Source organism: Lampris incognitus, chromosome 21 (assembly GCF_029633865.1).
Source record: "Lampris incognitus isolate fLamInc1 chromosome 21, fLamInc1.hap2, whole genome shotgun sequence".
NCBI lineage: Eukaryota > Metazoa > Chordata > Actinopteri > Lampriformes > Lampridae > Lampris > Lampris incognitus.
This window is the reverse complement of record NC_079231.1, coordinates 18194146-18211216: the sequence shown is the minus strand read 5'-3', so window position 1 is coordinate 18211216 and position 17071 is coordinate 18194146. Positions and strand designations below refer to the sequence as shown.

General features: G+C 44.8%; 1 long non-coding RNA gene across 1 annotated transcript; it reads left to right on the top strand.

The window, feature by feature from the left end:
• The first annotated feature begins 1995 nt into the window (after nt 1-1995).
• Nucleotides 1996-16509, top strand: LOC130131345 (uncharacterized). The gene is made up of 3 exons (XR_008812378.1): nt 1996-2111; nt 2285-2382; nt 16462-16509. It is a non-coding gene; the product is annotated as an uncharacterized LOC130131345 (long non-coding RNA).
• Nucleotides 16510-17071: the final 562 nt, after the last annotated feature.

The window sequence follows — 17071 nt, the reverse complement described above, 5'->3', positions numbered from 1 at the left end:
GTGATTGCTTGTTGCAGGTGGTAGACAATAGATGTTAGGAGGAAGGAATTACAAATAACCATCATGCTTTGCTACTGACTGTCAGAAAATCTCAAGGGCTAAAAAATTCCATGGGTGTGTAAGAACAAATTTGCCCATAGTAACGACTGATACACGGGGCCCCCGAGTGACCGGTGTTAGCTTATAGATATATATATATATATATATATATATACACGTGTATAGTCTATGGGCGTTAGCCAACGATATCTAACACTCTTAGAGCCATGAAATCAGTCGCCGGATTTGGACGTTATTCAACTGTGCTGTCTATAAAGGTTGGGGATAGTTGCAGTCAGCTGAGAATGGCAAAGTGACTTAGATGAGTGATGAAACGTTTCTCCCACTAAACTTTCTGTCCAGATGAACTGAATCAACTTTCTGGGGTTTCATCACCTGGATTATTTAGCATGCATCAAGACTATAGCTAACGCTCTGTTCACATCAACACATTGTAAAATTTGCCACTAGTAGAGGCATGAGAGCAGTGCGTAAGTGGTACGCATGTGCCGCAGAGATCTGCTCTACAAACGTAAAAATTGGCCAGTCTTCTATTTATATTTTTACGCGAGGTGCGTAAAAAGAAATGGGTCATAAAGTGTTTTTTTTTAAACTACCAGTATAAAGAAAATGACTCTAGCTTATTGGCAGTTTGGTTTTGAGAGTTTCTATTATTATTTATTGTTGCCTGTCACCCGTGTCTTTTGATAATAACTGTAGTCTGTAGACGTTAACTTACTCATATCACACCAGCTCTGTGAAAAAGTTGAGGTTTCACAGCGCTGTGCGGGGTCCAAAAACTGAAGAACCACACAATCCCAAAACGAAAGCTCACCGTCTTGTTTTGCCGTACGTGTGCTGCAGGTGTAGCCAGTAAAAACATACGTTCCCTGGCACATCCGCTCTGCGAATGGTCCGCGTACGATATGTGTTTAATGTAGCCAAGGGGTTACTGTGCACAGTTCACATTGTCGTAGAGCTGAATCTGACGGATCTGTGGCCATTACTCCCGCCGGCGGCAGAGCCAGAAGCTGCTGCAGATAGTGGACCTGATGAAGCCGCTGTGTGCACTGAGGGAACCGCACCAGCTGTCAGTCTCACCCGGCCCTTTCTTGGACATGCCATCCTGAACTCCATCATATTGCCAGGAAGATAATCCTCCAATCTAAAATGGGCACCACACACAACCCCGTTTTTCCTGACAGATGCAGCAGTGAAATCTCGTCTCTTCACATGCACAAAATGCACCCAGGCACAAAAGCTAGCGCCGTTCCTTTTCCTGTTAGGAAAATTGTGGACTCGATGTCTTGACAGGCTGGAGTTTGTGCAATGTGCACAAACACAATAATTTACCATGATGCAATATAAAACTAGTGAAAAAAAGACCAACTTACTATCACCACTCAGACTAACTACCCCCTACCATTGCCCATTGAGCTGAGACAGTGCCGAGGAGATCGACTCTCTTCTGTTACGTAATATGGCACGATGTTGGGGGAAAAAGGCATTTTTATGAGAGCTTTGCTCAAAACAGCCACGTTTTCCTCTGAATTTGTGCCCTAATGTCTTGTAAACCAATAAACCATGCATTAACTTTTCAAATGGTCATTTTCAGACAAGGTGAAGTGTACATTCCTAAAGAATTTAACCTGTAGGGCGTCTGGGGAGCATGGCAGTCTATTCCGTTGCTTACCAACATGGGGGTCGCCGGTTTGAATCCCCGTATTCCCTCCGGCGTGGTCGGGCATCCCTACAGACACAATTGGCCTTGTCTGCGGGTGGGAAGCCAGATGTGGGTATGTGTTCTAGTCACTGCATTAGCGCCTCCTCTGGTCAGCCGGGGCACCTGTTCAGGGGGTGGGGGAATAGCGTGATTCTCCCACATGCTACGTCCCCCTGGTGAAACTCCTCACTATCAGGTGAAAAGAGGTGGCTGGTGACTCCACATGTATTGGAGGAAGCATGTGGTAGTCTGCAGCCCTCCCCGGATCAGCAGAGGGAGTGGAGCGGTGACCAGGACGGCTTGGAAGAGTGGGGTAACTGGCCGGGTACAATTTGGGGAGAAAAAGCAGGTAAAGAAAAGTCTGTAATATGCTCTTTAAGAGTTGCAAGCAGCTTATAGTGGGAGGAAAAAGGGGTGTGATTCATTTTTGGGGGCTCTGCAGGGGGCTGAACACTGTTCTGTCCACACTTTTACATTGTACTTGAAATTGTCAATTTGCCATGTCTTTGTTTTCGTTTTCAGACGTCAGAAGCACTGGTGGACACCTGTTAATTTTGGAGCTCTGCCATCAATGTGTTGTTTTACCCCCTCTTCCTTGTAGAGGTTGACTACAGCTAATGGTGAGTGATGGAGTACAGTGGTGTTTGTTTAGTGTGATATGCTACCCTAGTCTATTAGGGAGTAATTAGTCTCCTGTAGGCGGATATGAAACTTTGCTGGTGGTAAAAAATTTCCTGTGCTTTTCTGCAAACTGTGTCAGTGTGACCTGGACATATTTCACACACACAGACACACACAGTTATTACATTTCTGTCTATAGGGATCTGCAAGTGCCTTATGGCAGTGTGAATGTGTCAGGTGCTGAATCAGAGGGACGTGGTGGATTTAGTTGTGTATTGACTGTCAAGAATGTGTTTGTCAGTGTCACTCGTTTTCATAGTGTGCACCTGGCTCTACGTCCGTCTTGACGCTCGGACCACTGAAAAACACCTCCGCATTGCTGATTATATCAGAATCAGGCCTCTCACTTTGCACATCTTGACCAAACAAGCGAGAACGGTGGCAGCGGCGAACTATCCCACCAGTGCCCGCCCGCTTTCCAAATGGGCAGCCTTCGTTACATAACAGGGCAGGAGTGCATGGAAAATCCATTGCCGTTCCCAATCCTGTTCCTAATCCCTACTGTAGTCGGCCTAAAGCCCCTTTAGCCCCGTTGACAGCAGTCGGCCAGAGGTTGTCATTAGGATGAAAGCCCTCCCGACTCACCTGGTTACACAGCTGTCTTCTGGGAGGGGCGAAGTCATGATTACAGAGCTGAGCTGGTCCTCCTACCTTCACCAGCATGGGCCAACACGCCTTTCTAGGAAGCCGAAATGGACCGTAGATGAGAGGGCTGGCACGGCCGGCCTGCAGTTGTTGTTTGTTGTTTTGCTGATGGTGTTGCTTTTCGCTAAAGAAGATGCCGACTTTTGAACAGGTGTTACTTGATCTTTTCCCTCGACCTTTATAGGCATTTGGCGCTTTCCTGTCACAGAACTCGGAACTCAAGGTTAACCCATCGATGGTTTAACGACTTACATCCTGTACCGGACAGGAACCTGAGCCGTTCGATCTTCAGGAGCCCCTGACGTTGTCCCGGTATGTTAGTTGACGGAGTGTCGGGATCGAGTCGCCCAAGGCAACTTTGCAACATTGAGTTGTACGGTCAAGGACCAGAGCCGATAAATGGAACATCAATTTTCCCCTGTCAATACCAAAGCACAAACCATAGAAAAGAACATCGACCATTAAAACTGAGCTTCGTTTACAGCCAAAGAGCCGATAATTACTTTTACATCAGCCATGTTTGGTCGATGTAAAGTGGAGGGAGGGTCGTAGGAAGGGGAGGAAGGGTCGTAGCGATCGACGAGCACGTGTGAGGATTGAAGAATTTTTAAAAAAGGGATCTAAAGATGTGGAGGGAGGTCCTGATTATGTCAGCATAGCATACATAGCGTAGTAGCATACTGTGTGTGCATGTGCATGTGTGTGTGTGTGTGTGTAGTATTAGTGTGAGTACAGGTATGAACAGTGTGCATGTCCACATGTGAGCTGTATTTGAGGATTGGAAGACGTTTGGCGCTCTTACCTTCGCTGACGTGCACAGGCACCATTGAGAAGGGTCCCCGCGGCCCCATGGGGAAACCCTTTTGACGTCAAACAGCATTCGGAGCCCACAGATAGTGTTTTCATACGAACTCCCAAGGCTTGGGTTACAGTAAAGGAGAGGAAATTGCAACCACAGAGCTAAGAGGAGAGAGAAGCATTAACTTAAAGCTTGCCCAGTTCTCTGTTTCTCTGCTTTTTTTCCCCTCCCGATCCGGTCTGTGCTTTCGGCCCTCGCTTGCGCCGAAACAGAGAGGTCTTCCTCACCGTCTTTTTCACATTTTCAGTTTTTTTTCCCTTCTTCTGGATTTTCGTTTCAGCTCTACCTCTTCGGTTCTCCTGATCTCTGCAATTAAAGAGATGTTTGACATGATGTCCCTGGGCTGTCATATCATTTATATCATTTATCCAAACACATTTATGTTAGAAGTAGGGTTGGGTTTAAGGTTCGGCATGTAGTGCTGATGGTTAGGGTTAGGGTTTGAGGGTAGGGAGTGAATGCAAATATGCAGAACAAATGTGTGTGCGTCATCCACATCTGTATCTAAACACTGTTTTTGCATTGAAACAGTACGTGATGCAGAGAGAGAGAGGGAGGGAGAGAGAGAGGGAGGGAGAGAGAGAAAGAGAGGAAAGCTGAAAGCCAAGCAGCTGGCTTTAGCTTCACACGGTCTGCAGATCCAAGCTCCCTGTGACCTCTTCAACGCCGCACCTCCTCCATCCAAACAGCTGGAGCTGTCACCGCACAGATACACAGCACCTTCACCAGGCCCACCTGGAGGAAAGGAAAGGAGGATGGGAGAGCGAAAGAGGGAGGAAGAGGTGAGCGCCGGGGTAGAAGGCATGTGACAGGCCAAGGATGGAGTCATGAGTTAAATCCAATTTGTGCAGAAATCAATAGTCACAATAAAGAGTACAAGGTGCTTTCCAGAGCAACCAAAGGAGGCAGAAATTCAATTACAAACAAAAAAGAAATGCAGAGGAAGAGAGAGGAGGGCGTGTGAGGGTATTGGTAAGTGCAAGAGAGAGGGATGGAGTTCACAAGGAGGGGAAGAGGGAAGTAAGAAAAATAGCAAGAGGCAAAACAGGGTTTAATAGCAGCGATGTGGAGGGAGGGGTAGGCATGTCCTGATTTTAAAGAGATTTTGTCTGGTCAATATTTGATATCCTGACCTTGGGCTACCCCTAATCTGTAACTAATCCCAATTCTAAACCCAAATCCTAACCCTAAATTATACAGTTGAACAAGTGAAGACAGACCAAAACGTCCCCATGTTGAAAAAACCCTCAGTCTTTTGGTTAAAAACTCAAATTGGTCCTCACAAATATAGCTGAACATGAACACATACTGGGTCGGGTGTGGGTGTGTGTCCTGGTCGCTGCGGTGGCGCCTCCACTGGTTGGTCGGGGCGCTTGTTCGGGGGCGGGGGTGGCGTGGTCCTCCCGTGTGTTGCGTCCCCCTGACGAGGCTCCTCACTGTTGGGTGGGGGGGCGGCTGGTTTCCTCCCACAGTCCAAAGACATGCAGGACAGGGGAACCGGCAGTACTAAATTGTCCCAAGGTGTAAATGTGTGTTTGTGTGTATCGGCCCTGTGATGGACTGGCGGCCTGTCCAGGGTGTCTCCCTGCCTGCCGCCCAGTGACTGCTGGGATAGCATCCCGCCACCCTTAGTAAGGATAAGCGGTTTGGGTAATGAATGAATGAATGAACACATACACACAAATGCACAATCAAATGTACAGATACACAGGAACAAACACAGACACACATATAGATACCCATACATACAAGTACATGCAAAGACAAGAACAGACACGCATACACACAAATTAATATATGTACAAGGGTGAGCACATGCTTGTAAGCAAAGGCACATTCATGCACATACAGGGGTGCACTGAGGAAGATGCATATATACATGCATAGATATGCAGGCATGTTCTTTCTTTTTATGTGTGAGTTATTTGTATTTATGACTTCCGCACCGGGTACCGCTTTTATTACAGATTGTACAGCAGGGTTTACCACAAATAGATGGTTTTGTGTGTGAGTAGGTCCACATAATATGTTGTTTAAACTACAGGTCTCAGTAGAGGATGAGGTTCACTCGCACCTAATAAAGACCCAGGGACATTGAGGAGCATCACTTTCCTCACTGTAAAGCCGCAGCGACCCAATTTCAAAAGGGACGCCTTGATGTGTTCAGGTTATGACACCAACCCGTAAGTAAGCCTGTGTTTAAAGTACGGCGGTGACTATGAGTAATTGTTTGTTTCTGGTATGATGCGGCTTCAGGGCAATTTGCAGTATTTCACTGCACTTGACAAATGCTTTCTGGAGGTGTCTCAATTATACTCAAGTAGTGTCCTGATTGTGTGTCGACCTGTGATCTGTGTCGCCTCTGTAATAAAAAAGACTCACTGGTGCCGCAGAGTACCGGCAGCCGAGATGTTGTAACCGACATCTTGAGCACCAGTCTCAAGATGGACATCGGCGTTAACGTGCTTAGGACTGTGTCCGTCCATCCATCCATCCATCCATCCATCCATTATCCAATCCGCTTATCCTGCTCTCGGCCGCGGGGATGCTGGAGCCTATCCCAGCACTCATCTGTCTCATCAAGGAACACAACTTCATAAGTCAACACAAAGCCCTTTTCACACATAAACCTTTTACGGCTTCTACAGTTGATGCAAAAACAATAAATCCTCCTGCGTGTTGTAGTACAGGTCCTTCATTTGAAACCCCACACAACACTATGGACTCTTTCACACCTCTTGTGCGGTGCTTTACCCGCAGCGTAAATCAGAATGAGCTGCGAAGTGCACGGACATCTGTAGCAACAACTGGCGAGAGCCCTCCCTTTTACTAGTGGCCTGTTTTCACAATGGCGTGTGCTTGTTTTCCCTCTTTCACTGACCGTTTAAATTTAGTGGGCCGCCGTTTATTTAACAGCGCTCTGCCAGGAATGTGCCGGGCCGGGCTGGGGGGAGGGAGGGTGGTGCCGGTGGTTGTGGAGGGCAAGCATAAAAATTGCCATGAACATTCAACAGAATACCACTGGATGTCTTTGCTGATGTGTGTGGGTGTGAGCGGGGGGGGGGGGTGAAGGCATTTTCCTGCGATAAAGGTGATTTCGAGTCAGGCGGCTTCTTGGATTTCATCTGCGTTTGCGTGTGTCTTTGTGTGTGTGCACAATGGTGTGATTGCGTGTAGTGAGGGGAGGTGGGACGGTGGTGAAAAAAGGTGAGCGCAGGCCAAAGTAAACACAAAATTCAACAATGGACCCCCTCACTAGCGCCGGCTGGCAGTGGAAACTGCAAGTGTAGCTAAGCCTCAGGAAGTGCTTCTCGTGTGTCACGGGGGGTTAATTGTGTTTTGGTGTTATCTTAGAAATGAGACCCCACCCCCATAAACCCAATTCAATGCCCCTTAAATTCTCTGCAGCCTGCCGGTATCCACCTGGACAAATATAACAATGTAGAATTATGACTTATGATAGGATACACCTTATCCACATATTGAATGTAACTCTGTTACTCTGGACACTTACTAGCCAGTTCCTGCCTTATACCCAAGGCCATGCACTGTGATTCCAGTTCCTGTATATTCATACAGGCAGCTGATGGAAGGCCATGAAGTCACATAAGACACAGTGTGTATACGGATAATAATAACAACAGTCTTCAGTTTTTGAGCGGCTACCAGTCCTTGCCAAGAAAGATCACTACGAATCTGAAGCAAGTCATCAAATGCCCTTAATTCTCCCCCTGTCTGTCATTCTTGCCCCCTCTTCACTTGCTTCATTACTTTCTGATTTTTCCTTTCCCTTCATTCCCCTCTGGTTCCACTTCTCCCTCTACATACTTGCAATAACGTGAGCCCACCTCTCAACCCTTGCTGTAATGATGGCCTCTGTGTGTGGCGTGTTAAGACAGACGGTGAAGGGGGAAATTGCTGCTCTTGCACCTTACATTCTTTGGGAGGGTGTCGGGCTGGACCACGGTCTTCTGTGGCTTCCAGGATCGGAAGTTCCCCCTCAATAATACCTGCTGCAGACTTATTTGCGTGTGGTGGTGAAATTTCACAGATGAATAGAGTGTTATTTTGAGAGGAGAGAGCATTCTGAGCAAACGCGGCAAAAATGGTTTGACAGTTGGTGAACTGGTGAAGTGATCCATCCATCTAACCCTGGGACCTACAACACAATCATGTAAATATTGTATTGGCACAAAGGAACAAACCAGAAGTCGGGTTATGATCCATTATTTGAGCTGAGACCTTTTGGAATTATCTTTTTTTCTTATTTTCCCCCCCTTTTTCTCCCCAAGTGTACTTGTCCAATTACCCCACTCTTCCAAGCCATCCTGGTCGCTGCTCCACCCCTTCTGCCGCGCTGGGGAGGGCTGCAGACTACCACATGCCTCCTCCGATACACGTGGAGTCACCAGCCACTTCTTTTCACCTGACAGTGAGGAGTTTCACCAGGGGGACGTTACATCTGGGAGGATCACACCACTCCCCCCAGTTCCCTCTCCCCCCCGAACAGGCAACCTGACCAACCAGAGGAGGCGCTAGTGCAGCGACCAGGACACATACCCACATCCGGCTTCCCGCCCGCAGACATGGACAATAGTGTCTTTAGGGACGCCCGACCAAGCCCGAGGTAACATGGGAATTTGAACCAGTGAGCCCCATGTTGGTAGGCAATGGAATAGACTGCTATGCTACCAGGACGCCCCTTGAAATGATCTTCTATTGATAAAAGCTTTCATGCCAGTTTCTGAGAAATGAGCACAACATATTGGCTATGTCACAGCAAGTCAGTAAAGTATAAAACCATTCAACTCCAAATTGTATACGAGGCCTTTCATGCAGCTTTTCTGCCTACTCCTGCAATTGTTACAGCAATGTATATACATATATAAATATATATTATGAGGTGGATGCTTTTTTCCAAATCCCATTTCTGTACTCTAGCGTGGCCAACTGAACCTAACAGGTTGCTTAATTTGTCTTCAAAAGAAATATGTCTTAAAATCTTTTAAAAGAGGGTGCTTAAGTAGTGATAATTAGTATAAGCTATTAAAAACAGTCGCATCAAACTATGCAGCCATCGCAACAAACCAAAGTTGTTTAAAATCGCTGTATCAAAGTTGTTTAAAAAATGGCAGATGTGGGTATATATACTGGGTTAACCGTTAACTTTCTCTTTGTGTTTGCTTGACTCGTGTATTCAGATTTGTGGTTGTGAGTGAACTTTCCCTTTAAAGGTCCCATATGTGCGATTTGACATGTATCCTAATGAAAGAAAGCCACATTATTTTGTCATTGTACAGTTGTTTGGTTAAAATGAATCTGTTCTCTGCATTTAACCCATCCTATTCTATAGGAGTAGTGGGCGGCTGCAGCGCTTGGGGATCAACTCCAGTTCTTCTTTCCATTGCCTTGGTCAGGGGCACAGGAATATTAACCCTAACGTGTATGTCTTTTTGATGGTGGGAGGAAACCAGAGCACCCGGGGAAAACTCAGACACAGACACGGGGAGAACATGCAAACTCCACACAGAAAGGACTTGGAATGGCCTAGGATTCAAACCCAGGACCTTCTTGCTGTGAGGCAACAGTGCTAACCACTGGGCCACCGTGCTGCCAGTCCACCGTGCTGCCATATTGGTCAGGTGGGATTTAGTGTTTGGACCTTTTTAGAGGAACGTGGACATCGATATGCTATTGGCTAGTTTTGGTTTGGTGGTAAAAGAATCAGAATCAGAATAGTTTATTCATCCCCGAGGGGAAATTAGGTTCTATTACAGGCACTCACTCTCACTCGTCTTCTCTCAATTTCGTGCCTAATTCATTAGAGTTTTTTTTAAACAAGGTTTATTTTCAATTTTCAACACAAACCAATCAAACATTGGACCCACAACTACAACCCCCCCACTGCCCACCCACCCTCCTGACAGACCCATACAAAATCCCCCACCACACTCCCATCCCACTTGGCATGCCACCCGAAGCAACATGAATTAAAATAAGCCTGGCGGCCTGTCCAGGATGTCTCCCCGCCTGCCACCCAATGACTACTGGGATATGCTCCAGCATCCCCGTGACCCTGAGAGCATGATAAGCGGTTTGGATAATGGATGGATGGATGGATAACTAACTAACTAACTAACTAACTAACTAACTAACTAACTAACTAACTAACTAAGTAAACAAGTAACAACCATAAATTAAATGAACAAAAGAAAAGGAGAAACATTAACTAAAAAATAAGTAAATAAATAAGCAGAAGGGAAAAGGAGAACAGAAGAGAGAAGGTTGAAATTTAGATGGTAAGTCCATCAACCTCGGCCACCAACCGATTATCTAACTCCGCCACAAAGTCTTAAAGGGCTTCTATGTTGAGTGGAATTTGGATATAGATCCTCTCATGGTATATCTGATCTTTTCTAATTTCAATGACTGCATAACCTTTGCAGTCCAGTGTGCGAAGGTAGGAGGGGAAGCCTCCTTCCATGTGAACAGTATTAATCTCCTAGCTAAGAGAGAGGTGTAGGCCAGCAGGTTTGCCTGAGTAGCATTTAAATGTGCACTAGCTGGAACGACCCCAAAGATGGCACTCAGAGGAGAAGGTTTAAGTGGGAAATGTAAAACAGTGGTCAAGGCCTCAAAGGTGGAATGCCAGAACCGAGTTAGTACAAGGTAGGACCAGAACATATGTAAGAGACTGGCAGTGGCTTGTTTGTACCTGTCACATGTTGGGTCTAAATCTGGATTAATTTTAGCCAATTTCTCTTTGCACCAATGAAGGGGGTGCACTACTTTGAACTGGATTTATGTCATGTCTTGTGCATATGAAGGAGGAGTGTGTCCCCTTAATTATGAGATCCCAAGTTTCCTCTGGAATGGTTATTTCCCTAGCACTCTCCCGTCGATTTTTTCTTTTAGGGGTTCAAGTGGTATTTGGCCAAAAGTATTAATTGCATAATAAACCTTACTGATATACCCTTTCCCAGCAGGATTAATTTCAAGAATGTGGTCCAGTTGGGTCTTTTGAGACAGAATTGGGAAAAGATTAAATTTAGATCAAGTAAAATCACGAATCGGCAAATATCTAAAAAAGTGACTTCGAGGTAAATTGAACTTCTCAGAGAGCTGATTGAAACACGCAAAAGCATCATCAATAAATAGGTCCTCCAAAGTGAATATTCTATTGCGTCTTCAAAGCTCAAAGGTTCCATCAGAAATAGAGGGGACAAAAGACTGATTCTTTTTATAATAAGGGGGTACCAATAGGGAGATCTTTAAATTTGAAAGCCTGTCTAAATTGTTTCCAGATCTTAATAGATTCACATATGACTGGGTCATTAATAAATATGGATATAAGTTGAGCCCAAGGGAGTGCTGAGCAGAGAAGTGAGTACAAAGATACATGAGAGACAGATGACACTTCAAAGGCGAACCAACATGGAATATTGGTGCCTGTGAACTTATACTGCCAAAAGGACAGTGCCCTTACATTAAACGACCAGTAATAATTCTGAAAACTTTGTAAGGCCATTCCACCAGCTTCACAGGGTTTTTGAAGGACCGCTTTGCTTATCCAAGGCATTTTCCCATTCCAAATAAATGATGAAATAAATTTATCTAGCAGAGAAAAGAATGTCTTTTTGATATAAACTGGCATAGATTGAAAGAGGTATAAAAAGTTTGGTGAGATATTAATTTTAACTGCATTTAAATGCAATGGTACGGTGGCCCAGTGGTTAGTGCTGTCGCCTCACAGCAAGAAGGTCCAGGGATCGAACCCTGGGGTTGTCCAACCTTGGGGGGGTCATCCCAGGTTGTCCTCTGTGTGGAGTTTGCATGTTCTGCCTGTGTCTGCGGTGGGTTTTCTCTGGGTGCTCTGGTTTCCCCCACCATCAAAAGAAACATGCATGTTAGGGTTTATACTCCTGTCTGTGCCCCTGACGAGGGCAATGGGAAAAGAACTGGAGTTGGTCCCCGGGCGCAGCATGAAGGCAGCAGCCCACTGCTCTGAGCTACACAGATCACAGCTAGGATGGGTTAATTTGCAGTAACTGACTTTCCCCAAGGGGATTAATAAAGGATATTTGAAAATTAATGTGACCTGTGAGAGATAGAGGGAGCCCAGACCAGCGTTCCAGATCAAGTTTAGTACAGCCTAGCAGAGATAGAAAGTTACGTTTAAAAAGATCATTATATCTCTGTGTTGCAACAATGCCAAGATAAGTTAATTTATTAGGTGAAATCTTGAACGGAACGGAGCTAAGTGGACATTTATCTGCCATGGAGTTGATTTGGATTAGTTCACTTTTTTGTAAATCGAGTTTATAATCGGAAAAGCATTCCAAAATCCTTCAGTAATGTCAAGATCTTAGTGATGTGGATTAAGGGGTCAGATACAAAAACCAACAGATCATCAGCAAAAAGTGAAACCTTATGTTCCTGGTCTCTATCACGGATGTTGTGGTTGCTACGCAGGGCTATGGCCAGAGGTTCTATTGCTATCACAAAGAGCGGGGGGCTTAAAGGGCACCCCTATCTAGTTCTTCTGCGTAACGGGAAAAGGAAAAGATTATATCATTTGTATGTATTGAGGCATTCATGGCGAATACAAAAATCTGACCCAAGATATAAAATTATCACTGAAACCAAATTTTGGCAAAGTAAAAAAAAAAAGGTAGTCCGTCTCCACCCAGTCTAACCGTTTCCACATCAAATGATGCCACCACCTCTGGGGTCTGAGACGGCTTAGAATAATGAATGGTAAAAAGGCGACGAAGGTTAAAAAAAATAGTTCCTGTTTTTGACAAATCCAGTCTGGTCTGGGGAAATTGTAACTGGAAGCACTGTCTCTAAATGGTGAGCTAAGACTTTAGCCAGTATCTTCAAATCAGTATTAAGTAGCAAGATAAGTTGGTAAAAGGCACAATCAAGGAGGTTCTTACCCTTCCTGAGCAATATAGAAATTGAGGCCTCACGTTATGACAGAGGGAGTGAGTGAACGTTGAATGATTCACCAAACATTTCAGCCAATAGTGGGGAAAGAAGCTTTGAAAATGTCTTATGAAATTTAGTTGGTAAACTGCCTGGCCCCGGAGGCTTGCCACTCTGCATGGTTCCAATTACTTGTATTATTTCAATTTCAGAGATGGGCTCCTCATGTCTATCTTTAACATTCACATCAATAGCGGGGATGTCAGGTTTTTGGAAAAAATAATCCATTAATGACGGATCTTCACGGGGGTCAGAAGCACAAAGTTATGAATGAAAATTACGAAATGTATCAATTATTTCGCCATGGTCAGTATTGACTATAGCCGAGGAGTACAAATTTCTACTATGGTTTGACAAGCCGATGCTTGGCAACGCTGACGTGCAAGAACTCTACCAGATTTCTCCCCCTGTTCATAATTATTGGAGCGCTATTTCAAAAGGAGGCACTCTCTTCATGTCCAGTTGACAAAACTTCAAATTCTGTTTGTAGTGAAAGACATTTTTTATATAGGTCGGACGATAGGGAAGTGACATAAATTCTATCAAGTTCCAAGATTTCATCCTGTAAGGTATTAATATGTTGCATTTAGCATTTTCTGGCATAGGCAGAGTAAGATACTATTTGAACCCTCATATAAGCTTTTAATGTCTCCCATAAATTTGCCATGGATATGTTTGGGGTTTGGTTTATTTCGAGAAATTAAATAATTTGATTAGACAGAAATGTGATGAAGGCTTCATCAGAAAGTCGGAGAGAGTTAAAGCACCATGGTCAGTGAGATGAGGGTTGGTTTGGTAAAGTTAGCTCAAGAGTCAATGGGGTGTGGTCTGAGATTATGACGGCCTGATAACTGCATTTTCGGACCAATGAGAGCAGTTTATTGTCTAGTAAAAAGTAATCAATCCGAGACTAAGTCTCATGAACATGGGGGGGAAAATTAATACTCAGTCAGTAGCTTTGGGATTAGAAAAGGCCAAACATCTTATACTCCATAGGAATTTAGAAATGTATTAATAATAGGAGGACATTTAGAAAGAGGGGCAGGTTTTGATGAGTGATGATCAAGAATGTTGGACAGGACACAGTTAAAGTCCCCACCAAGAATAAGACTGTGTGTATTGACGTCAGGTAAGCTTGATAAATAATCCTTACAGAATTGCGCATTATCCCAATTTGAAGCGTATACGTTGGCTCGAATAACTAGACTATTATACATCTGACCAGTGACAATTATATAACGACCCCTTGAATCTGCGTCAACCTTTGAGACTGAAAACAGGATACTTTCCATAATCACTACAGCGGATTTGAATTGAAATTTCGAGTGGAACAACTGTCCTACCCAGCCACAGCGAAGCCAAACTTGGTCTGAGTCACAAAGGTGCATTTCTTGGAGAAATGCAATCTGAGTGTTGAGGTGTTTAAGATGAGTCAGAACCTTTTTCCTCTTTACAGTCAGGTTTAGGCCTTTCACATTCCAGCTGGTGCCGTTGACTGACCTACTCATACCACTCCCTGGTGCAGATGTTAGTGACATTGTTTGTCACTGCAGGAGAATGTTTCATTTCATGTATGTACATGAAATGAAATGACAAAGTGTTCCTTATTCCTGATTCCTGATAATGGGCATAAACATCTATTAACAAAGTTGAAGAGAGAGATACAGTCAGTATGGCAAATGAAAGGGGACATGTTTACCATCAGTAGAACAGCAGAGGAATGATAGGCTGCCGATATGAGTAAAAAGTAAAAAAGGTAAAAAAAAGGGGGGGGGTGCAAAATCACCATAATACACGCATCCTGCCACCCACCTCCCCAGATACCTCTTTCCCTACCCCCAACCCACATCCAACCCCAACGGGGGCATGCATGCTATTGTGTAGTCTTAACAAAAAGGCAAACAATTAGAGTCCTACCAAGTGGACATGTGAAAAATAAAAATATGTCGGTGCTGAGGAATATTAGTGAACCATTTCAGTGGGAGAGCAACAAGAAAATGACAGTTCCAGTGTATTCTGGCCGTGATAGCTTGTCTTGCATCAGCCAGGCAATATTGTCAAGTGCAATTTATACACATAGTGTCCTCTCCATGTAATTACTATTCTCTTACCAAATATGTAGTATGGGCCAGAGTTTCAGTGAATAGTTGAATACAGGTTGAGGTGGCTAAAAGCAACTTAACGTAGCAAGACCGGCTAATAACAGGCCAAATACTATAAGGGTTGCATACTAGCAATGTTAAACAAAATACAGTAATCGTTGAGTAAATAAACATTTCCATGTCTATGTAATTATCACCATTTGCCTTTGTTTACCCACAAGTAACGCTAGTAGTAGCCAGTTTGACCCCGGCTCCTCCAGAGAGTGTGTCAAAGTGTCCTTGAGCAAGACATTGAAGCTCTAACTGCTTCTAATTAGCAGGTTGGTGCCTTGAATGGCAGCCTCAGCCATCAGTGTATGAATGTGTGTGTGAATGGGTGAATGTGAGGTGTACATTGTAAATTGCTCTGCGTGGTCGGTAGACTAGAAAAGCACAATATAAATGCAGTCCATTTACCATTTAAAAGAAAAGTCCAGCATTTGTTTGGGTGCACAGGTAATGCTAGCATGAGCAATCAGAGCTAGTCCATAGTCAGTCAGCTAGCATAGCTAGTTGTTAGCCCGGGAAGCTAATGTCAGTAATATTGTCGTAAAACTTTACCGTATGTGGTTAATAACATCGAAACAACATGAGCTGACTAAGGGACCAGGATATCGTTCCAGATAAAGGATATCGCTTCTTCGGGAGTGTTGAACACGGATTGGTTGCCATTTTGTGTAATCCTAATTCACACAGGGAAAAGCAGGCCATATTTAATAGTTGGGGATTCCATAATCAGGAACATCCGTTTTCTCATTGCAGCCACTCACTGTTTCCCAGGAGCCACAATCCCTGATATCCTCGATAAGCTCCTGGGGCTGATCCACTCTCTCCTGTCCTCCACCTATCGAGTGATTGTTCAAGTGGGGACAAACGATGCGGCTCATCAGCAGTCTCTCTTCTTCTTTCGGCTTGTTCCTTGTTTCTTAGGGGTCGCCACAGTGGATTTTATAGTTTCCATCGGTACCCTGTGAGGGAACAGCACCGATGGCGGTCGTTGTTAACCCAGGCCTCAACTGATCTGGTATGGTCTTGTCAGTCCGCATACTGATTTGGCAAAATGTTACATCGGATGCCCTTCCTGACAACCACTAACCCTATGGATGGGGGCACAGGTAAAGTGCTGGATGCCATCCCATCCCATGCTAATGAGCTGCCTGTCAGCAGTCTGAATTAACCAAAAATGATTTTATTGACCTTTTTAGCTTAAGTACTTGGAGAAAGTCTATTTTTATCTCAGGTCCTAATCTGACACTGGCCTGTGGAGCAGGGCATTTCAGCAGAATCCTCAGTCTGCACACATGGCTCATCTCTGCCGGCAGCGCTCACAGTATTGATTTTATTGACAATTTTAATCTGTTTTGGGGTCGTCTCTCCTTCTTCAGATCTGATGGAGTCCACCCAAACAAGCTGGGAAGCCGGATGCTAGCGGCCAACTTGCAGCACGCCTTATAATCCTCTCCACGTAACTGACTGTTTACATCCCACGCTTCCCTCCCAGAGCCTCCGCTTCCGCCTGTGGTGGCACCCCACAGTACTGTTCCGTCCACTGGCTTTCTCTGCTGGCCTCATCTGTCATTGACCCTCTCGCTGGGAGTTTTCCCCATGCAGACTATTATTAGGCATCGTGCCTCTCATCCACATTATGTATCTAATAGAAGAAACAACAACAACCGAATATCTGGAGCAAATATCTGCAATTTGCGTCCTATTTGTTGTATTCCCGTGATTTTAATTCTGCTTTGACGCCAAACAATTTTGGCCTCTTGAATGTGAGATCTCTGGGTAATAAATCTACTACTACTACTACTACTACTACTACTTTTGGCTGCTCCCGTTAGGGGTCGCCACAGCGGATCATCCGTTTCTGTTTCTTCCTGTCCTCTGCATCTTCCTCTGTCACACCAGCCACCAAAATGTCCTCTCTCACCACATCCATAAACCTCCTCTTTGGCCTTCCTCTTTTCCTCTTCCTTGGCAGCTCCATATTCAGCA